The sequence below is a fragment of the Tenebrio molitor genome, chromosome 6, assembly GCF_963966145.1.
Source record: "Tenebrio molitor chromosome 6, icTenMoli1.1, whole genome shotgun sequence".
In the NCBI taxonomy this organism is placed as follows: domain Eukaryota; kingdom Metazoa; phylum Arthropoda; class Insecta; order Coleoptera; family Tenebrionidae; genus Tenebrio; species Tenebrio molitor.
In genome coordinates, this window is record NC_091051.1 from 10,997,443 (window position 1) to 11,021,692 (window position 24,250).

Sequence of the window (24,250 nt, forward strand, 5' to 3'; positions counted from 1 at the left end):
TGGTGATTTCAAGAGAAAAAAATAACTTCCAGTACTTAATGAAAATGTGAAATGTTTTGTACCAAATGTGCTAACAATTTCTATTGGTAAGATTTAAGTATCATTTCTCTTAACGTTAACTTGTTGCTGTTTACACAATTCCTCTATTTTTTATCAAATAAAATCAATTGAAATTTTTTTTCGCAAATACATTTTAATCCAAAATTAAATGTTTTGTTCGACGCTGTCAAAATTTGAGAATTTTCTCCTGTGTGAACGGATTTTGTCACAACGAAACGTCAAGCTAATTTTAAAGATTTTAAGCGATCTAGACCCTTTAAGGGGCTTTTTGAACAAAAAAAGAACGTCGTATTCAGCTCGTTCGTGTGTAAATTGAGCTCTTTAGGGCATGAGTGGGCCAGGTTAAAATGCGAGTGAAACGAGCCCAATTTACACACGATAAATAATATATTCACATTTAAATGTTGATAAGCAAATTTAAAAATAAAAATTAATCTTGTGTCAAAAAATAAAATAAATTGACGTATTATGGTTCGCAATTCTTTTTTAAATGGCAATGCTGCCACTGCTTTTGAACAATTTTTTTTCCAACGTCATAATGTAGCTATGATGGTATCCACTTTTTATATTACCCTGTATATGTCACACAACTTACTGATTTTTGTTTTACTTCGAGTTATAGAATGTTTTAATTCATTATACATTTACATTTAACTTTTCTCTTTTTATTAACGCAATGAATAAACCCTTTGACATTCGTAGATCTCCCTGTAAGCTTTTAATTATTGGAGAGTGCAAGATAAAGTTTTTATACAACAATTTTATGTCTGGTATACCGAAACATCTGATTCAGTTCATGTACTTTTTATTTTTCTTGTTTATTTCACTTGTCTGTACAATGTTCTAAAACGGCAGCGAGACTTTATATCTTCTCTTTTGGAAGAAACATGTAAACGGTTGATTTTCATTCTATCATCCGCAGTCACTTTTCAGATTCCATTCCGCGTTTTCAATTTAAGGAAGACGAACAAGAAATACTAATAAATTAGAAATAAACAGGTTCATGAATGAACGTACAGTCGCGAGCATTAAATCTTGGTCGTCAAGGTCATTTTGAAATTTCTTGCCACTGTCACAAATTTAAAATTGTGCCTGCTTAATTAGGGCTAATGTCAATAAAACGTCAAAAAATTGTTAAAGTTTTATTCTAAACATTCAAAATTATAACGTATTTTAACAGAGTAAAAATAATTTCGCTGATAGAGACGGATGTGTCAGAAGCTAGCGTGGTAACCCAGTTGGGATTTCCAAAAAGTTGACAAGATCTTGACAAGACAAGACAAATAGAATTTATTAGAGGTTATGCCTGTTTCACATTAGGGCGCTTTCCGTTGCGTCAAAGAATGACCTTGACGACTAAAGTTATTGCTCGCGACAGTACGTGCGTAAGAAGTACAAAGTGTAAACGCTTTATTTTATAGTCCTGCATCAATCAATTCATAAATGTGTTGAACTCCCAGCAAAACAAAAATTGATTTATTTTTTAAATTTAAGATACGCTTCATGAGATCTCATAAGCTTTTATTATAACCAACGTAATACACTCCTCCTCCATTAATCCACAAGATAATAGCAAAATTAAATTAATTATTCAGAATTTTCACTACTCCTAGACTTCATAATTATTATTATACCTGTGTAATTTGCTTAAAAGGAAACTTTGACTAACACAGAACCCGTGGAGAATTATATGCTGTGTCATTTCCTCCAAGAAATAATATTCCAATTGATTCCGGCCACATTTCACTTTTTATGATACAACAACCCACAATACATTTGAAAGGTAAAATTGGGTATTTACCGCGTCCATATCCAGCTTTACGTTCCAAATGTATTGTGGGTTGCATTTTTAATTCCGCTGGGCTGATTATCGCTCTTGAAATGCCCTGTATTGTCAATCACCACTCGAAATCCATATTTTATAAGTTTCGAAACAGTTTTCGAATTTTGAATGACTATTTTATTGGACAGCGATGTTGTTGGTGTTTTGTAATTTTTTATTTAATTTTGAATCCAGCCAGACTTTTCATTTTACATGGTGGTTCAGTTATTGAGGTGTTCCTCGCGTTAAGTTCCGTAAGCGCGGTATAAAATTGCAGATAATAGTAAATTGCAGTAACCCTCTGAGAAATCACTGATATGATGTTGGCTTAGTTTATAGAACACGTAAGAATTACGTTGGCAATTTAAGCGTGGATAGTGTTATTCGGTTATACAAACAAAGTTGCAGTATCCTTTGATGTTTGTCTACCTTTAATGACCCAGGTTAGCACGCGCCGATGAATTCATAATCAAGTTGGCTTTTAAAGGATTCATTTGCAGGATACGCGTTTCTTTAATTAAGAGTGACTCACCAAATTAGCTCCTAATACAATTTGTTCATTCTCCGGGACATCTGATTTATTGAATCATAGACTCGTTTCGGAAGGTGTCGTCTTCGAGATCTAAACAATTACTCTGGCATCTTAATTGTCAATTAAACGGTAATTGCTCATGCTAACGCAGACGTTCTATTGATCATACTGCAGCCATAAACCGGATGTAAAGGTGATTAAAAAGCGGCTTTTTGAGCGTTCCGTGCCCTATCTGAAGTGATTCAACTCCGGAGGATCTCTGATAAAGCAATACATTTAAGTTGATGGGATATCAAGTGCCTCCCTAATCTATTTTGTTTGAGCCACTGCGGGATACATCGATAGTTCGGCGATGTGATGCGATGATTCACATTCAAATGTGACAATCAATCGGCGTCGGTAATATAAATTCCCTAATAAAGACATACGGTAGGGTTAAATAAGGAAGCGTAACTGAATCTTGGGCGTCCAGACGAAGTTTTGAACGTTTCTAACGAGGCAGTTCCTACTTTATGGTCTGGCCGGTCGGGCTAAGAACTGCCCCTTTTAAGCGATTGCCGTCGGACGCTGATGGCCACACTAACAAGGGAATGTTGGCCCTTTTAGCAAACACAATGCCAACCCTCGTTTATATAGGCCTCAATAAGAATTATCAGAGCCCACCAAGAACTTTCAACAAAGAACGTTCCGCGGTCATTACCGGATGATGAAGCATTGCTTCCATTTTGCTCTTTACGTGGACATTTACGTAATAACAAATTACACCCATCAGGAGACAAACGATCGGCCGAATTTAAACTGGCCTTATCTCCGCACGAAACAATATTTGAATGGAACGGTATTAAAGCGATTTTTTTTATTTTATTATGTCCATTTCCTTCCGCGCTTCCGCCGCGCATAAGATGTTTAAAATGCAGCCGAGCGAGGAATATTTGGATTCTAGAAAAATGCGGCGTGTCATAAATATATAACTCGCTTGTTCTTATTTTTATTATGTGGCAAAAGTGTTTCATCACATTTATCATCCCATTATGCAAATACGGAAACCAAAGTTATATGTGACGTTCTTTCTGCAACTTCGCAACTCCCTCACCGGCGCCATCACTCGATGCAAGCGCCACTTGATAATGATAACTCACGACGACCATCATTAAGCGTTGGAGGAGCTAATTTTTTTATTGGTTGCCTTGTAACATTTGTTTTCCAGTGAAGTTTCCCTCGGCAATAGTAAGAAACACCATTAACATAAATTCAACTCTAACTCAACTTTTTTATGGTTTTACTTTATTTCCCTCTAAGAGTCGCGATTCTTAAATGAGTTTTTATTTTATGAATACGCAGTTAAACTTTTTAAATTATGAATTTAGAAAGTGCGCATTGATATCGTGATATTAAACGGGACCTGGTTGTTACATTCGATCGCAAATTGAAATTAAGAAACATATATTCATGTTCGAGCAACGAGGCGAAGGAATATTATTTCTCCTTGTTTATGGAGGGGTGGCTGAAACGCCGTCTTTGCTTGGATTCTCCAAATAAACGGTTTCACCAAATTAAATGCATTCTCGAGATCGTCCTTTTGGTCGTAATTGTCATTTGTATATTTATGAAGAAGCTCACCACTGCGTTCTATGACAAGTGACTCCTGCGATATTTCTCCTCGCTGGAGAAAACTAGAACCGTCACACAAAAAATCCTTCACAATTACGCTCAGAGCTCGCCTGTCACTTTCTTCTAATGGTTCTTCGTAATACGTTATGATTGATGTGTAGGCAACGTGCCAAACTGTTTCTACAACTAGTTAGTGTCATTTTCCCCTGTTCCTACAATCAGACGGTTTTGATTACAGCGGTAACGTTAATTTTAAACGGAAACTTGTTAATTAGCTTTTTTACCACCAGCATGATCAATTGTTAACAGATGCAGCGGGAGTGTACCTGAGAATACACAAAAAGCTCCCTCGACTTGAATAATTTCCAGCATAATTCCCGCATTCCGATGAAATTTAAAAATGATAGCTATGTCATTTTTAATTATAATTAAATTCTGCAAGCTTCTTTATTTGCAATAAATACGATTAATTTTTTTGACTGTCTGTATTATTTAATATCAAACTTTTATCGTGCTTCGTTACGAATCTACCTTTGTTCTTACTGGTAATGAAGACTTATTGTCTTTGTCTCTGAAGTTCACCGATCAAATAAAATAATAATCTGATACTCTTGCTTAGTATTCTACACAGCATTATGAACACAAATTCATACATTGTTCCTGGATGGCTTGATGTTGTATTATTTATTTACAAAATTTTTATGGAGCCTTGTGAATCTTATCCAAAAAAAATCATGTTTTATGAATTTTGCTTGGCTGTAAATTTCGGTCTGAAATTGAAGCCAGTTTATTAATCAGTAATTTTATACAGTTTGTACGGTGCTTAGCTTTTATTGATCTGACCATTAGCATTATAAACCATGAAATTTTATGTGTTTATGTTGAATAATTAATTTTCATCGATTATGAGGTAAAAACAAAAACAAATCAAACGCATTCGTAGGGATAAACACAGTTATCTTTACTGGAATAACCAGAATTTTGATGCACTATTTTACATTATTTTATTAATTGTACAACTCAATTAGTCAAAAAAAGATTTTAAATTTTAAAATGACGCAAAGAGAAGCTTTCCAGAGTGGTAAAAATATACCAATAAAATGGATTCGATTAATTTCTGCTGTAAAAGATTCGTTAAGGTGGTTTTTCAAACATTCAACTGTGGCAAAAAGAGAATTTAGCTAAAAGTACTGTATCCGATATTAAAACTGAGAAGTTGGAGCGAGAAAAAGGCACCAAAATACGTTAAGGGTCAAGAAGAAAAAATCTGGGCTAAGAAAAGTTTACGCGAAAACGCGCGAGAAAGTTTTTGTGATTGACGACGAAACTTCCGTAGTTATTGATCCCGTAGGACAACCTGGACGTAAATATAACCATTTAAAAATTATAAAGAACTTTCATCTGAACACAGATTAAAAACGAGTGAGTTGCCTTAGAAACTATTTGGTAGGCGATTGACGAATGTGGAGATGTCTCGGGACCGTTCATCACTCGTAGAATTTTGACAGCTGAAAGTTATTTTGAGTAATGGTTGAAGAAAAGGTTGCTTCTTTTATTCATCACTAGAAAGATAAAATTTAGTTGGAAGCAAACTCAGCAACACTTGGCATCGACCGACTGTTCTACGAAAATGTGTACAGAATATTTTACGAAATCAAGAAAAATCGTCACAATGTGACTGGAGGAATCGACAAGTTTTGGCGTTTTACGAGCAAAGGTATTTTTGCCATCGAATATTTTCCAAAAATATTATTAGAACAAAATTTCTAACAAAGGTTGTCGCTAGATCAAAAACGTTTTTGAATTTTGACAAACAATTAGTTATAAAGACATTTACAAAGGGATAAAACGGTCACGTGCTATTACAATTAGTTCGTTTTGTAATTTTTTTCCAATTTTAAGACCATTTTTCTAATAAATACTAATAATCGTTTTTTTTAACTTTCGGAATAATTTATCTGATTAAAATATTCACAGAGATTCCCACATTAATTAAACTACTATGTTAGAATTGTTTTAAACGATAATATTAATTCTTGTGTTTATTATTGTATTATACCGACTGATCAAAAAGAAAACAAAACAAGAGTGCTACTTCATCTTTTGTTTTATCGAAAAGTTTGTATTAGATTGATTGATGCGCATATGTATACTTGCTGTAACAGTCGTTTTATTGGTTGTCTACGCCTATTTGCATAGAATTCCGCTACGACATGACCAATAATAATTTGCAACGCTTGCTCTGATTTGTTTTCTTTTTGACTACATTGTATTATGTGTATGTTAACAGTAAAATTTTGAGAAATTGGATTAATTTATATTCAAAAATTCATTAAATGAAAGACGTGAGGTCACATTCCAAGAATTATTCATTAAGTTTTAATTACTTCTTACCTAAGGAATAATATAAATCCAATTATTTTATACAAAATGAGTTATTAAAAACAAAGATCTTCCTATCTGGTGACTTCCTCAGTTCTACTCATCACTCTACAAAATGTCTACTTAGAAACCGACGGATTGGAAAATGTACTAAAAGGGTGTTCCATGCGCAGAAAGATTACAAACTTTTCACCTAAACTTTTGACATTCGTTTTCTGAAAGACTCCAATCTAAAAATAACAAATGTGGTTGCCTTGAATATTTTTTCGGTTGTGTCACTGTTAATTGTCTTCACAAAAATCGTAGATTTTCTGCTTTTCAGACATGTCTTCTGTATAACGAGAAAAATAAAGTTTATAATGACAAATCACAAACAATTTAATTAATTGAATTTAAAATTTAATTCGATCTTAATTATACTTAAACAAATCTTTAAATTATATTTTAATTGTTTATTAATTGACTAATTGGTAAATATTCATTACTCACGGCCGTGAGTAATGACGCATTATTCCACAGGTTGTCACCAATCGTAAAATTATATTTGCAAAATAATCAAATGCGTAATATTCGTAAGTCACAATAATTTTGAAATGTCCTACAGAAAGTATAGTATTTTATTAGCGAGTGATGGCTATAACTCACTCACCTCCCGAACTTCATCCTCCTAAATAATAGTCACCATTACTCGGTCGTTGAATAATATACTATTATTAAATTAAATTAAAAAGTTGCAGTTCTTTTCATCTAACCCAAAATATAAAAACTGCTATTAGGTATTAGGTTCTTAGGTAGTTTTTTACGTTCACGTAAAACTATTCAGTTGAAATACAAACAGATGCAATACATTTTATAGGATTTTCCTTTCTTTATGTTGCTCAATTATTTAAATATATTTTCGAGCAAGTTTTCCGATCCAATATCAGCTTCGGAGAACCAACAAAAAAGATTATTTAGTGTTTACTATTTCTCTATAAGTTATTAGATTATAGAAAAAAAAAACACAGTAGCTCACTTATGTATACTTATGGATTATTAAAATTTTGCATTACAGCACATTACATTTTATTTAATATTCAGCCAATCCAAATACTAAAGCTTGATTCAGGTATTATCGACAATAAACTCTATATTACACTATAATAACTTCACCTCCGAAATTTATTGGCCATTCGCAGTTCAGTTATTATCATATTCATTAGTATTTAAATTTGTGTTAAAATAACGTCGAGAGTACTTTCGCCGAGCATATTATTTCTTTATTAAGCGTATTTGAAAAGTATTTAACCAACCGGATCCTCTCAAAGGTGTTCACAGTATGATGTTTTCGAATTTCCATTTGTGTAACAAAGACCCGACATTGAAAGTCCTCGAAATTGGACAGTCGGCGGACACTTCCGGAAATTTTAAAAACGATACCGGCCATTATATCTCGCGTTTTCACAAAATGCATTTCATTCGAGCGGTTTTCAATTATAAATTTGAAATATTAACATTGAATTTCCCATTCACCTGTCACCTGCAGTCGCATTCTCTACACCTCAGCCAGGAAAAGCCCTTCACATTAGCCGTCCGCAATTACACCCCGCTAATACAGGAAATATACATAAATACATAATTCAGGAGCGATATTTCAGCCGGCCAAAAGTTAGGCATTAAAGATTTCTTTTCAATTTTTATATCTTCTTTTACTTAGGTTAGGTGGTTTTTTGTGGAGCTCGGCATTCTATTCCCACTTTCATAACAGAATATATTAAATTTTAATAAGACGTTTGCAGGGCAATCCGAGCGGGTCATTCGAACAAACGTAGACCGAGTACGCTACCTTATAGAATATTAAACGGACATAAAAACGTGCTGTGGGAGAAACAATATGAAATGGATTTGGAACTAAAAAATTGTACAAAACGAACGCCGACCTGACCGATTTCGCCGAGATATTGTGAGCGCTAAAACCGTCCAATTAAAATTGTTTACGAAAGCAATTTAAGACTGAAGCAATTTAACCTTAAATTGATTACTGTTCATCACAACTTTAAACACACTTAGAGGGTTATCAAATGTTTTAGGTATGTTTAAAGGGTGGTATTAACTGGAAATTACACTCTGAATGACATTACCTAAATATACACACACATTTAGTTATAATGCGTTTTTCCTGAAAGCTCAGCCACGGAAGCGTTTTCCATGCTTGTACAAATGTTTGCCGTCAGCTTCGATTTCCGCTCCTTGCAACAACTATCCAGATTAATTTATGACGAAAAATTATTGACGAAGATCCTGCGATGTTGACACGATCCATGACTGTAATTTGGAGAAAAATTGCAACTCCCAGAAGGAGGATTGGTTTCCACTTGTCCGACGGGGATCGAAACAAGATAAAGATTTACATGGAAGTGGTTTAATTTATACAATATGGCGTGTTGACAATCTGTGATTACTTAGTTTGGGCCTTTAAATTGCGATATATTTGAAGGACTTATCTCCAGGTCCAGGGAATTGCAATTTATGGTCAGTTGAATAGATAAACTTCTACATGGTAATCCCGTCGTAAATTTCGTCGTCCCCCGAATGTAAAACATTTATTTCGTTTTCAAATTGTTTCTGTGCAAAGTTGCCGTGAAAAAATCGTCGCGGTTGTGCGAGCTTCCGAAAAAGAATTTGTTGTAATGGAGATTAAATTATATCCTTGGAGAAGACACATTTCCTTGAATGTTTTATTAATGTTGGTCCCGTTTAGATACAAGAAAAAAACACATTTTGCAGTTCTCCCTAGATTAAATCTCTCCGAGAGAGCGGACCTTTAATCTCGAAAGAGTTTAATTAAATTTAGTTTCTTTTAAATTGCTGGAAATATTTTGTATTGGCAAAGAAGTCGTAGCGATCTGCATCGGCAGTGATGCGAATCTAATGGTCGATTAATGGCAGCAAGTTCTACCTCCGGGCTTCAAGAAGCGACTTATCGATCATTATTCCAGGTCGATGGTATTTGTCAAGGCGCCATTTTGGCGTAGCCTTTTGTTTCGTTTCAATTTTTTGCCGGTTAAATATGCCACGACATTCGAGTGCCACCGCAATTAGTAAATTATTAGGTCTCTCGGTGGCACCGAGTAATAAAAAGCGAAATTTATTTCTGGCATTGTTTCAGTCTGCATTAACATAACAATTAAGGAAATGTCGGGTTTTAATAATTATTAGGGGTAGTTGTGCGGAATAAAATAAATAGAAAGGAAGATCCGGCCATAATTCGTCAAGAACCGGAGAAAGATGAACGGGTAAAGTTCAACAGCTTATCATTTGCGGCTAATGTCTGATAATGGTGTGACAAGAGAAGACTGGAGCTACATCATGTCTAGCAAGGGTCAGTAGCTCTGTTGTCACAGTACATTACTTTACTTTGATTCTCCCTCAACAAAGACAGATTGTCGGGTTTATTTATCTCCGCTTTGGCTCGCATTTTACAAATTTTTCTGCTCGTAATTTTTCTTGCCACTGATGAAAAAATGTTAACAACGTACTTTGCCGGTAACATGACATATCACAGGGCGCAAACTAAATGAACAAGTGCTCCAAGATAACCCCATGTGCGTACAGTATTCTCTCATATTATGTAATTAAAACTCGACTAATTAGAGCAGTTCACCCCTGTAATACGCCTTGACACGCACAGTTTATCAAAGCACCATTTCCACCAGAGACCATTCATTTCGAATCCTCAGATTAAAATAAATAATTCGAACAGGCAATCAGTGCAAGACGGGAAGAGTGAATGGGCTCTGAAAGCCGTGAAATGTATTTTTAAAATTAGCAAAACTGTCATTCGGAATATTGGATGTTAAAATTCAACGTGGTGTTAAATTAAATTTCGAAAGAAGTGTAAATACAAGAGAAACAGCAGGTACTGGAAAATGCTCTTATTTTGCATATTCACTCTCATTAGTGAGTTCCGGTTGTATTTACTTACATAAAAGTTCGAGTTAAGTACGACGTGGATTTCATTATAGCAATGGCGTGAACGGAATTTTAAGTGTTTCTTTTGGAAAAACAAGAAAGGAGAATTCTCCCGGCACATATAAATTTTACCTGTACTGGAAATTCACCGAGTAATTAAATTTGACAAGAGAAATTTTCGCCCGATAGCACATCTAGCTAAATTGATTTGTGGAGATAGCAGTGATCGTAAAGGAGATGCATTGTAATCACGTTAAAGCGGTTGCACTTGTAAATCTAGGCGAGTTCCGAAAGGAAAAAATATTTTATCGAATTATGTAAATGATACAAGCATTCCCTTGAACGTTGCAATTCCATCGTTTGTGATTTCAAACAGGAAATGGTATTATCGTCGTTCCATTTGTTTGTTTTCTCTGGAAATCGCAGAAAATTATTCCTTTTCCTTGGTAATCCCTGGCTAGCAGTTTTTCTTTTGCATGTTTCGTGAACGAAATTAAAGCGCCTACAAGTCACTAAACTCTCAAAAAGCCTCCATTATACATTAAGATAAAACAAATTTAAATTGCAACTGTATCACATTTTAATGGGCGCAATTAGGCGCAGCTTTTTGCGAAGGCCACGACAAAAAGGACCGTCTTTATTAGAGATAAAACTCCAAACTTGTGCCGATCGTCAAATATATTCGGTAAAGTTGTGAAGAGAAGAATAAGAGATATAATCAGGCTAATATCTTCCTCTTACTCCTACCTCACGTCACATTTCTCCCTTCGAGAGTTCAAGTCATCCTTCATGTCTAGTGGCCAAGATTTACTGCTATTCATCTTCCAAACAAAAAGATACGCGTTCCTCCTCCCCTTTCTGGTAATTTGCTCCCTCAGTGGAGTCTCTGATGGAACCACGTGTAATTCGCGTCACTTTTTGTCAGACAACTTCGGATTCCAGTTTTGTATAACTAGTAAATAATTTAGTAGACTCGCCTAGATTAATTGACCTTTTTATGGCTTTTTAAATTAGCAAAGTTTTTGCGCCGGTCCAATTTCAACTTGGAGCGTCTCGCGAAACTCGGATTAAAAGGAAAAATTTTCAAATTTAGGCCGCGTCAATCAACCGTGCTAGATTCTACATTATTAGATAATAATCGCGATTATTTATGCGCCCGTTGAACGGTTGGCTTTCGGAGATTTTCGGTCAAATTATCATGTGAATTTGTCGTGCTAGCTGTGATTTATGAAATTTTGTGTGTTGTTGTCGGAGCATTTGTTTAAATAAGTTTGTAACAGTGCCAGAATTAAATTGGCGTCCCCACGGATAATGTTATTGGATTACGTTGGCAGCAAATGCGCCCTCTTCTGAACTAATTCAATAATAGGCAAACACGTGAAAGAGTTGCACTGGCAAAATTATTGATTGCACCGAGGGGAATCGATGAAACGATTTATTATTGTGTTCGCCCGAATCGGAACAATTTTAATCAACTACACTGCCAGCCTGGTTTTGGAACCATGATTAGACTAATTTTGATAACATTGTCGTCATTACGAGGCAGTCTATATTCATAAACGTCTTCACCGCTTTATAAGGTGGTTGTTAAATTTTGATTTAATCTTCTCACCCTTGATGTCACGGTGCTGCGTTAACAGATTGCATTATTCAAACAGACAAGAAATGTAATTTCCGACAACGTGATTTTTCACAAACCCCACCACCATACTGGAATTAAACGCAATCTCTTTTTCGACATGGCTTAAGGATTCCTCTCGGACTTTGTTATTTTTCGTCAGCCAAATTTTATAAGATTTTCATTTAAATACGATGAGTCCGAAACGACTTATCTCAAAATTAATTCTCATTATTAAGACCCCAGTCACCTTATTACGTCCTTAAGACGATGAGACCGAAATTTTAATTCGCTCGCAAGATTGCTCATTATTTGCTCCGAACATTACCTAAAAGTTCTTGTTACTAGAACTCGACTGATTTAATCGATTCGCTCGTAATGACGGAGAGGTAATTAACAACTTTGATTTAGTTTTGACACAACACCCCGAAAAATACTTGTCCACGCCGAATTTCTAAATTCAAATTAGAAGTTTGATCCGGGGGCCAAATATGCCGTTGATTTACGACCTCGATGAGGAGAATTCGCTGTTGAATGCTGGAAAAAGCTCGTTACTCCAGATTTCGTTTAACTGGTTGCATAACTTTAATTAAATTTTTGTTACCAGTGTTAAAAGAATTTTGAGGATCACTACTGGCCAAACCGCATAAACGAGCTCCATCTTTATTACGCAATAAAACGTTTAAGGTTCCAGAACGAGACCTTATTTGAGAATAGGGTGTTAATAGTGTAGATTTTCACAATAAATTTAATGTATTTATGTAGAAATCCTAGGCAGGTCGTAAAAACTCCATTTTATTTTACATTTGTAACCTGCTTATTTATTCAGTGCGTTTAACCGAACCGAACGAAAAATACGTTCTGTTCGGGGTAAACAAATTTTAGACATTTCAAACACTACCAACTAATATTTCAACTATCATGAAATGTTGAGCGTCCGGGTTTAGTAATAAAACTGTTATTACGCAAATTAAAATAATACGACGCATTGTGGCCTCTTCAAACTTTATGTTACTACAAGTAGACATTTTAAGGTATTTGCGTCAGTCTCTGCAAACATATGGGAACAAAATTCAATACTACTGCATGTTCTCTTGTATCATGTTTAGTTTAGAATGCTTCCCCCGAGATAAATCTACAACGTTAATGGTAGAAGTGATTTAAAAAATTGACTAAACTTCACTCATTATTATTATTATATTCACGAATATTTGTGTTTTTGTAGATTGCAAGGCATGGTGAGCAATTTTAACTATTATTAATTATATAAATTTGTGGCATTCATTTAAATTTAAGTTACAAAATCTGAGTGATCTAGTTAGAGCAGTAGCAGTGAAGTTGAGGAATGTCGAACCCAGTTAGTGTTTGCATTGGTGATGCCCGGAGGAAAACCACATTTTATTGATTTGAGTATTATCTGTAATCACTTATGTGGTACAAGCAAATTCCGCTGTGAATGTCCTGTAAAAGTTGAAGGTATAAGTTAAAATACATGGTACTTTCAAAGGAATAATCATTACTTGATAAATAAATCCGACCTCGATGCAGTGTCCCCTTTTATATAATATTTTAACATAAAATATAATAATATAATAATACAAAAACTATCCCCAACAAAACGACTCACGAGTAATAATGAGCCCAACAACGTTTGTGTGATGCAACCAACAATACATGTACACCATAATTTTTTAGTTTCTGTTTTTATTGATTGTTCCTACATAAAGATTTTGCACGTAATCGGTGCAAATGTAATGTTGACTGCATCACAGATTTCGTTAGGCTCATTATTACTAGTGAATCACCCTGTATTTTTCTAGAAACATTATAGGTTTGTTCAGCTGTTCCCTTTTATAACCTAGTTTTTTCCACTAAAGATGAAGATGATTTCAAAATAAAAAGAATATGTAATTTTAAATAAGCAGAACAAGACGAACACATTTAGGTTTTATGATGGAAACATCATCTTGATATTCTAAAATTTAGTGCCAGAAAAATAATAGTTATATTAAGGGAGAAAAATCGAAATAATCATGTTCCTCGTGAAATTACCGTAATATTTGTAAGAGATTTTTTAAAGTCACACAGACACATTTTATGTTCAACAAAAAGACAAAGTCGCAATTGCAATACATGCATAAAAAGTTGTTTTTGAATCTAACATCAAACTCTCTTAAGCCAGTTTAAAACTACCAAAACTTGTTTAAAGTTATGTCAACTTCTGGCTATGGGAATTGAAGAATTTTATTGCTTACTACGATGTGCAAAATGATTTACGAATCACTTAAACAAGCATTAACTTTCACTATCGCTGTATTAAAACGTCTCATAACTATTCACGATGTTTGTGTTTATTAATTTTTTGCTCCTCCGCATGAGATTTTTTTGTGACAGGCATTTAATTTCTTTTCTTCTTCAATTTTTGTGCATAACGATTCATCTTATACAGAACTAAAGCATTATTTATTTAAGAAGAAAGACACAATACAATCTAAATATTTTAAAATTTAAAATGGAATGGTTAGAAAGATCCAGTTTTGCAAAAACCTGAATCTTGTTTAGAACGAAACAATTAATCAAAAAGTGTCGTGCTCGGTTTTCAATTTATTTCAAATTACTTTACTAAGACAGGAAATTTATTCGAAATCAATTATTATAACGGCAACCTACGGTTCCAATTAGGCGGAAACCGAACTAAATCTTAGCTATCGATTTCATCTGATCCATTCAGCGCTGCGGCATTCACAATTGTATGAATAATATCTGTAATAACATGTGCATTTATTATTAATGTCTATTTCAAGTTATATAATACACCTATAAATCACGGAAGTTGAAACAGATAGGTTTTTAGTAAAAAGTTTACAACTCATGGCATATTTATTAGCGTAAACATGTTTGAAAAAAAAAGAAAAGATGTATCAGTTTTGCTAAAAAAATAATTCCATTTAATCACTACAGCATCAGTAAGTATTATTATTTGGGGGCAAAAGCTGTTAATTCCTCTTTATAATTGACCGATGTTTAAATTCCCCATTTTGAAAAGAATGGACCTTTTTAGCTTTTTGTGGCCCATCGAAAGCGAATCATTGCTCTGTTCTCCATCCTCTAATGTGATTTTTATGTATTGTGGCGCTTCATTGTTTTTATTATTACTGTTGTTGGACTGTAAACTTTGTCTATGTGAAAAATAACACGCATTCATGGTACCTCGCCTCCACAAAAAATGTTATTATTGTTCTGCAAACACGGTCACCCTTAAAAAGGCTAAGCCCGGGTGACCCCAAATAGGATTACGCAGAACGTTTGTTTTGGGGTTTGAACGTAAACTATGATCAACTGTTAATGGCTAGAGTGGCGAATGAATTCTTTGAAAAGAACGAAAATTATCGTGGAGTGTTCTTTAGGTAAAGCGTAAACTAGGAAGTAAGAGATCTGTCAGGAAAGTATTTCCTGCGTCACTCTAGTCTAGAATTTCCCCGCTTTATCTCATCATTTTCGGTAAATGTTCTCTGACGGGCTCTGATTATATCCCTTTCCTTAATGCGAAGTACGAGTTTGAAAAAAATCGCTTTGGAACATTGTTCTGCGTAGGTAATTTTTTCCGTCCTTGTAACACAATTTTGCTTTTGGCTTATTTGCCGAGATATGAAAATGAGTCGGTTATGTTTCAAGGGGGAGGCACTGGTTGTTATTGAATTTTTTCTTTTTAAATAGAATATGTGGTAGGTGGAGCTGTGGTGATGGATCGATGTCGGATGAATTATTTAGAAAGCAAAGAAAAGGTTCGTTTGGTGTGTGACGAGGCAAATCCGTAAAACAGTTCAACAAATTTGGTTAAATTGTCGGTCTGGAGAGAATTTAATTTAATATTTGGGGCCAAATGAAGGAAAAACAGCGCTTTAATTATTAACGGGACGCTCATTCGTGGCTATTACTTAGAGTTAGATCTGGCGGAACCGAAAGCGGCGAACCGTTCGTACTTGTTTAAAAATGTATGTTCAAGTTGCGAAAAGTTCGACTTTAGGCTACATATCTGACCTCCATTAGCAATCGCGGCACACACATTTCCAGCTTGATATTCTGACTGTTCCGGCCATCTTTCCTTTTCTTACCACTCCGGAGAACTTCTAATTCACCCGTCCGACCCCATCAACACAACTGCTAAAGTTTACCGGTTGAATTTGAATGTTCGTGATTAGCTCAACTTATCAACGACGGATCCTTCAAACTTTAAATGACTCTCTAAATTTACATGTCCAAGTAGGAATCACTCCGATACTCCTCGACATCCATCTATTTGCACTCGCCCTACACAAATTATCTCCATGATTTTCCGGCTATTATCCGTCCGACTGCCAATCTGCTTCTCAATTAGCCGCCAACAAGTCCAAAGTTTAAACCGCTTACACGCAAACGGCCGATTGACAAAAATTCAATAACCAGCGACTCCTCCAGCGCGCCACCTCGCCCACCCGATTTAACAGTCGTCAAACTCTCAGTTCCTGCCAAAAAATGCACTTGCAACCCAGTTACTTCACGGACTCACCGGACTGAAGAAATCGAATTACAGAGGGACAAAAAATTCAAATTCCGCTGGATCTGATCCTCTCCAGTTTCCGCTTCATTTCATAATTTAAATTACGCACCTATTTGCTTTTTACGTAGCTCATTAATATTCTTCAACTTCGTCTACAACATCCTTTGATGTTTTTATAATGGCTAAATTATTGCCGCCTAGTCTATTGTTGCCGGAATGCATAATCTATCAAGAAATTACGTTCCCGCATCCGCGAGAAAACCCTATAAAAGTTGTTTACACTCACTAAAAAGTGCGTGACACAGGAGAAAAAACCGTCAAAGCATCTTGGAAATATTTTCGAGATTTTTTGCCCCCATCGAACAAAATTGAATATCCATGAGCGATTTATCTCTTTTGCGGTTTTTGCGAATCGGACAATTCATCTAGGGACGAGGGTGACAACTAAGGGAATACTCACATCGTTCTCTAGTTTCTCTAGAATGTCACAAAAATTTACGGAACTGTTGTAGAATAATTCAAATGGTTGTTTTTTGCACAGATTCGACGCGATATGGTATTAAGCGCAGCGCTTTCGCTAGACTGATCCGTATAACTGTGACGACCGACGCCCCTTGGCGCCGGGTCGGAAGGCGTCACTACGCCGGTCCGCTGGATTATTATCTTAGATTCGGGATATTTCGATAACGTATATCGTATGTCTGGATATAAACAAATTTTTAATACATTTTTAAGGACTTCCATTCGGATCTGCGCTGGAAGCGGCACGTCCCTATCATTTTTACAGAGCGAATAAAACTGTTATCTTCATGATTCCCCCGGAAAGTTACAGAATATCATAAATAATTTAAATAAAATTTAGGATGACGTCTGGAACTGGTTCCAACTTTCCACGGACACAACACTTCCGCCAGTTGGGTTAATGAGTTGAGGAGTTGTCGAACCTGCGAATTTTTGTCAAAAGGTATCTTTCCATCAGAGTGAAGCATCGCGGCTATTATCTTCTGAACAATATAGCGCCAATGTTTTTCATAAATCAGCACTAAAGTTGTCTAAAGCTAAGGCGAGGCGAGATACAGGAGGCCTACATGAGCTTTTGTGCTTTCCTGAAGCTTTCCCAGCTTTATAGTTGCCTATTCCCGGCCACAGTCGCCAGCTCAAGCGCTGTAATGAAGTGCGAGGAGGGCGCACAGTGTTATCCTCGTCCTCCGTACACACATATGAGTTATCTGGGGATCTGCACAAAACTTTGCTTTAATTAAATGTGACGAGTGTCTTAGGGAAAAAAGGACGATACGTGGCCGTTAGGGTGGTGCGAGTGCGAGTAGTCAATTGTGACGAAAAATTACCATAAAGAGACTGTTCGGTCGAGATGAAGAGGACGAGAGCGAGAGAGGTCGAGAGATGTAATTCGTATAATCAACGTTTTCAGAAGCCAGACGAGAGGTCTTCTAATTAATAAATAAATTTCCTATTCTTGAGAGGCTATTAAAGAGAACGAAAGGCGTTTTAATAAAACCCTTTTTCGTGAACGTCTAACCTCTTACCTTGCAATCAAGCAGAATAAGGTTAACGTGAAGGCGCGTAAACATTTCCAACGCCTTAATTACACGCTGTTCTAGGTGCAGATGAACGCCATGACACGGTTAAACATTGCTCGAAATGAGACGGAAAAACGCTACCGCAAGAACTTTACGGCCACCACACAATTGCGCCGCTCGATTAATAATAAAAATTGTTTTCTTGCAAAAAAAACTATTAAGAGTAAGTAGACTGATGAGCGACAAACGGAAAAAAGTAAGCACGGGATTAGGAAAAACAAGAGCAATAACGAAAATTAAAATTACCGTTGCGGGGATTTTCAAATAAAAAAAAAGATAAAATCGAGAATAGCGAAGCATCTAGGATTTTAAAATAATAATAAATAATTCTGTTCGTTTGACATCTAGGAAAATTTCATTAAAACGCGTTACTAATTCAGGACAGTCTGTTTGAGTAAATATTCATTTTAAACTAGGTTTAAATAATGTATGTATATTCCTATTTATTACCGGTTTAAATTGATTACTCTATAAAATGTTCAATAGAATTTTGACATAAACCCGCTTTTTAAGCGTCGAGCTTTTGTCGCCAGGACATTTACATAATTAGGAAATGCCACATTTATATCATTATTAGATAGTGTGAATCATGTGACAATTATTTACTTAATCAGTTTTTAAAAGTGCGATACTGTTTGTCAAATCGAATTGTTTGACAGAACGAGCGTTAACGAGTTTTGCAAATTACGTGCTTCAAACAACGAAACTTTTCCTAACATACAGGGTATCCCAGAACTCGCGGATCAAATTGAAACTGCATATTCCTTGATGGTAATGAAGGTAAAAAACGTTTAGAAAAATATTCAGGGTGCAACAGCTTTTTAGTTATGAATTAATCAACTGGACCAATAGAGCTCGATCTAATTTTCCCTTTATGAGAAAATTGAGTACCTTCCCTCAATTGCCAAGCAACGTATAATTCGATGAATAATAAAATTATTTTCAATATTTATCTGGTCAACTTGTCGAAACAGACGTCAAAAGTGACAGCTACTTTTGAAATAACCAAAAATGGGATAATTTCGCCAAAGGCAGGTGAACAAATGTATAGAATCTAATTCAGAGAACGCAAGAAGTTTCTTCTTCCGGCAATGAATGAAATATGGTTTGTTATGACTATGAATGAAAATTTCCAGAGCAATTGTAACCTTGAGGGGTATGGGAAATTGACGGGAGGGATATCATGAATTAAACCTTTGTTGATGGAAGGTAAAATGGCGACGTAGCGTCAAGTGAGTAATACATATTACTACCTTAAAAATCTTAGTAAAAAGTGAAATATGCAGGGCCTGTGAAGTGTATCGGAATCACAAGAAATTTATCCTGACTGCTGTGCATACGCTCTGTATCTGCAATGTATTAGCGCAGCGGAACTCCTCATCGTCGAAATGAAAGAAAAGACTTTTAGGAACATTCTTGACATTGCAAAAAAAGCTGGAGTTACACGTAGGTTTTGATCAAGCATAGCGGCAGTTCTGAAAGAAAGAAGACAAAACTGGATTGAACTAACCTATTTATTTTAGCATCATTATTAGTAAAAATTTAAGATCAAATTTTATAACTAAACGATGTAGAATGCAACAAATGAAATAAGAAACATGCAAAATAAAAAGAATAATTTATAACAAGTGTTCAAAATGACCATCTTTCATCTGAAGGAACAGGCGAACTCGTTTTATTAAATATTCCCTTGCCAGTCTAAGCATATTAGGAATAACAGTAGTCAGTGTTTCGTAAATTTTGTCATTTAGTTCTTCTAAAATATTGATAGGGTCGCGGTAAATATAGTTCTTCAAATATACTTCTTCTACCGTCGTCATCAAAGGACTGAAGAACAGCATCTTCAGTCACTGGCGTTCTAACTTCTTGCGGGGGACCACCAATTTCTTGTCAGGTAGGCACCAAGGACCCAGTGTCTCGAGCACTGTACACCAACCGTAGAAATACGTTATAATTTGGATGTGGCAAACGTCGTGGAAAACGTATTGCATATTCCCTTGCATCCTCACGTGCATTGCGCCGACACTCTCCATAAATTATGAGCATTTCGGCATACTCTGCAGCTGTATACATGATTTCAATACGAAGTTTGACAATTTCGAATCAAACTATAACTTGACGTTGTCAAAATCTTCACAGTTGCCCAAACATTTACTTGAAATTCCATACCATTCTTACTAGAATTATGTTGCTAGGCAATTCAAACCTTTGGTTAAATTTCCGTGAAATTCAAATTAACAGCGTCCTTCTGATTGGTCAACTTTAATTATTCATTGCAAAAAATCGATTATACCCTGCCCTTTTTTTAAACGCTATTGCTTTCAGTTATCACCAAGGAAAACGCCCTGTAAGTTTGATCCGCGAGTTCTGGGACACCCTGTATAATGTACAAAATTCTGAACCCGGTTACATTTTAAATAATTCTTATATCATCGATTTAAAATTGAATAACCATTCAGAAAATAAAAACTTTTGTTTTCACAGAAATTCGTTGAAAAATGAATCCGATTCAGAATCAGAAATCATTTATTGATGTATTCTTGTTTCTCTTATTATACTTTTTTTTTAAATCTCTTTACGTAACTAGTTAAGTGTAAAATAATATTACTCAACTACATAGTTAACTAATGTAAAATCGTAGTATATTCTTTCACTTTTTCAAGTGTCATTTCGAGAGAAAAAGTTGAGAAAAATTCCACTTTTCACAACGAAATTAAATAAAACGCATAAATAATGCGAATTAAATCAAAGAATACAATTTCTGTTCATTTTTAGCATAAATCCTCAGGCAAGTCAACTTGTATTTCTATATTGTCATCTTTTGGCATAAATTACACAATTATATTCCAACCAATGGTTGTGCAAGGGGGTAATTCAATACTTCTAAACGGTAACAAGGTGCAAACATTGTATTTTTTCAAATGCGTTGTTATTCTCTATCAGTCTATCCAATAGTGAACTTTTAAATCGGTCAGTCTGTCCCTGGACAATGAATTTAAGAATTTACAGGAGGATTGAAATGATTCCTGTTATAATGGAGCAAAATATTATTCAATAGTGAATACATATTTAAAAATTCAAAGTCAAATCATTCTTCAAAAATTTTCCTGCACTTTTTTAAATTGCAAATTTGTAATATTATCAGAAATAAACCCACCCGAAATTTTTGCACGAACACCCGGTATGTAGCATATGGAGCATATTTTCCGCCCTCTCCGTTGACATCAAAAAACATTTCCGATATGTTTAACAACACCGAAATAACCAAATAAAGATTTTTCCTAATACATATCGTATTTTTAGCTTAATTTTGAAAATTACACTTTTCTTGTAACAGCCGCTACAAATAGTCACTAAAAATTCACGTTACAATACAAAGTGATAAAAAAGAAAACGAATCAGAGCAAGCGTTGCAAATTATTATCTGTCATGTCGTAGCGGAATCCTATGCAAATAAGCGTTCAATGGATGGGCGTAGACAATTTGTGGTCTCAAACGCTATTTTATAATAAATCATACCTCATGAATTTTAGATGTTGGAATTATAATTGTGCATTTTGTTATTATTATCTGATAATGGAGAAAATTTATAAAATAAACAAGAGCAACACTTTACATTCCTAAGAATTGATAAATTTACTAGCGACGCGACTGGTAAGCAGATCTTTTAGTGAAATGTCAAAGAAACGTCAGTTTTAAAGCAAGGGTGTTGGTGTTAACCTTGAAAACAACTTCTCGATTTCAGCAAAGTTTTGGTACGTTTACTGTAATTGTAAGCAACAATTATCCCAGATTAAGTGGTAAAATGAGTTTTACCATTGAAGATAAAGCAATAAAACGACTCTGTATAGCAAATAGGTATACATATGTGTACAATTAAGCAAAGACAGACGTTTGGATAAAGCAAAAAATGAGGTAGCACTGTTGATTTATTTTGTTGATAATCACTCTGTATATTTTCATAAGAGCTTTCAATTAGCTAATTTGGACGAGATTGAAGTAAATATCTAATCAGTTCATGTTGACATTTGTTATTTGAAAAAAAAAACAATGCGACTCATTTCGTTTTACAAATTGACTCTGAAAATTGCGGAGGAAATTCAAGTTTTACACGTTTATATAACACGTAATTTTAGGAAAATTGTTTCCATCATGATTATCAACCTGTGTTTATGGCGCAAAGCAAAACTCAACCTCTTTACCCAGAATTTTACTTGTTAAGCCATTTGTAAAACAACAAAATGTTTATTAGTATTATATCATCTTTTTGCTTCATTGTCGCCAGTTAAATTTATTTTTCAATAGATTGTTTTAACTTATTACAAACACTTCAAAATAACTTTTTATGTTCGACTGGGATAAATATAGATGGTTTATGACGTTATTTTGAGGCCATAAACTACCACTTTATCGGACTAGTCCGATATTTATTATTCCAAATAATAAATACTACTATAATAAATAAAGTCGCAAACCTGCTGTCATTCTACATTTACCTCATAGATGTATGTCACTGTTATTTTTTTTGTAATTTGAACAAATAATGCAGTCGAACATAAAATATTGTATGCAACTCGTCCATAATGATGCTTTATTGAACTCTTCTATTTATGGCCTCGCTCGCTGCATTACATTATGGACTTGTTACATAAATAGCTATTATAGTACTAACTAAGTACTTCATCGTTTGAAGAAAATGTTTTACTCCTGAGCCACCTTTTCATATCTGAGAATAAACCAAAGCTCGAGGGAGCTAACATGTGCAATTAACTTAAACCCTAATATGTATATTAATTTTTTGCATTGCAGCCAACGATATGTACGGTGGGTGCATTATCCTCATAAACATATTTTTTCATTTGCTCTGTTACTCGTTATTTTTTTATTTTTCCCTCGAATATTGCAGTAACTTTTACAGCTTTTCTTTTCAGGTTGCCAATATTATTGTGAATTTGGACGTAAGAATATGAGTGAAGTATTAGATTCATTGTTATCCAGTGATTAAGAACTAGCCCAGAGATTATAAATTTGACTGAGAATATTGCACACAATGCACCACATAATTCAGAACTGTTGACACAAGAAATCGTTAAATTGATCTGTTAACATGGATCTTCAGGTTTTTTGGATTTTGACGTAGAGCTTGCTACACCAACAAGGAGAAAAATGTTGCTAAATCATTTTCCAAAACAAAAGTGATGCTGATAAGAAAAAAAGATGAGGAAAATTTATTGTCGCCCGAAACAGCTTTCTGTTTCAAAGTAGGTATTGTTACTACTATATTTGCCAGATTTAGTTTCTTTGTACCTGTTTTAGAATATCCAGTGTCTATTAGGTTATGTCAAATTTGTTCCAGTTCTACCGAGTTGTAGTAACTCGTATTTGTATCATAATTACTCTCTGAAAATTTGTAATTACTTATTAGTACGATTTATTAGTGAAAACATAGTCGAGCACTTGAAACGATTAAAATTTTAAGGGTTTTAAATGATTCATCGCAGCCACCGCGATAACCAATACCAGAGATGACCCTGTCATATTGTTAATTAATAATTGTGTCGGTTACAAAATCCGTTGTTTACATTTCTGTATTGATCAATCGAATAAGTCCAACAGATGTTGATAAACAAAAAGTAGCAGTTGGACGGAAGAGGGAATTGTAAATATTTAGAATCAATTATGGGTTTTGGGGACTTTGACGTTTTAATTAAGAAGAAAATTAATTTAAAGTATGATATTAAGTTGGTGAGGCAATCTCTGTGGCTAAAATAACAAAATGCAAATGAATGCCGCTTTACGTGTTTCTTACAAGTTTGTATTCATAATCAAGTTAGCGGTGGCCGCTTTCTTCTTTAGTTCTTGTTGTCTCTTGATTATGTATGTATCTATTCAATACAAGAGGTTAATCAAGTTTGCCTTCATGTTAAATTCGGAATTTAATCGTGCCGAAGGAGACAAGAAAATTCCCGTCTATTCAAATAACTGAATTCGTCAATTTACACGTAGTTCGTATCTACGTTTTTGATGCACTTACGTAATTTTTTGTTGATGAATGCGTATAAATTTAAAATGAATATTTGTAGAACCGAAACAGGATAAAATTAAATTCAACGCAACATTCTCTCTCTCTTAA

At 34.7% G+C, this 24,250-nt stretch overlaps 1 protein-coding gene across 1 annotated transcript in view; it reads right to left on the bottom strand.

The window, feature by feature from the left end:
- Positions 1-17,097, bottom strand: part of LOC138133572 (leucine-rich repeat-containing protein 24-like) — a 38,561-nt gene extending 21,464 nt beyond the window's left edge. Inside the window, exon 1 of the mRNA XM_069051515.1 lies at positions 16,977-17,097. The gene's annotated coding sequence lies outside the window, so the exon portion shown is untranslated. The remainder of the gene's footprint in view (positions 1-16,976) is intronic.
- Positions 17,098-24,250: the final 7,153 nt, after the last annotated feature.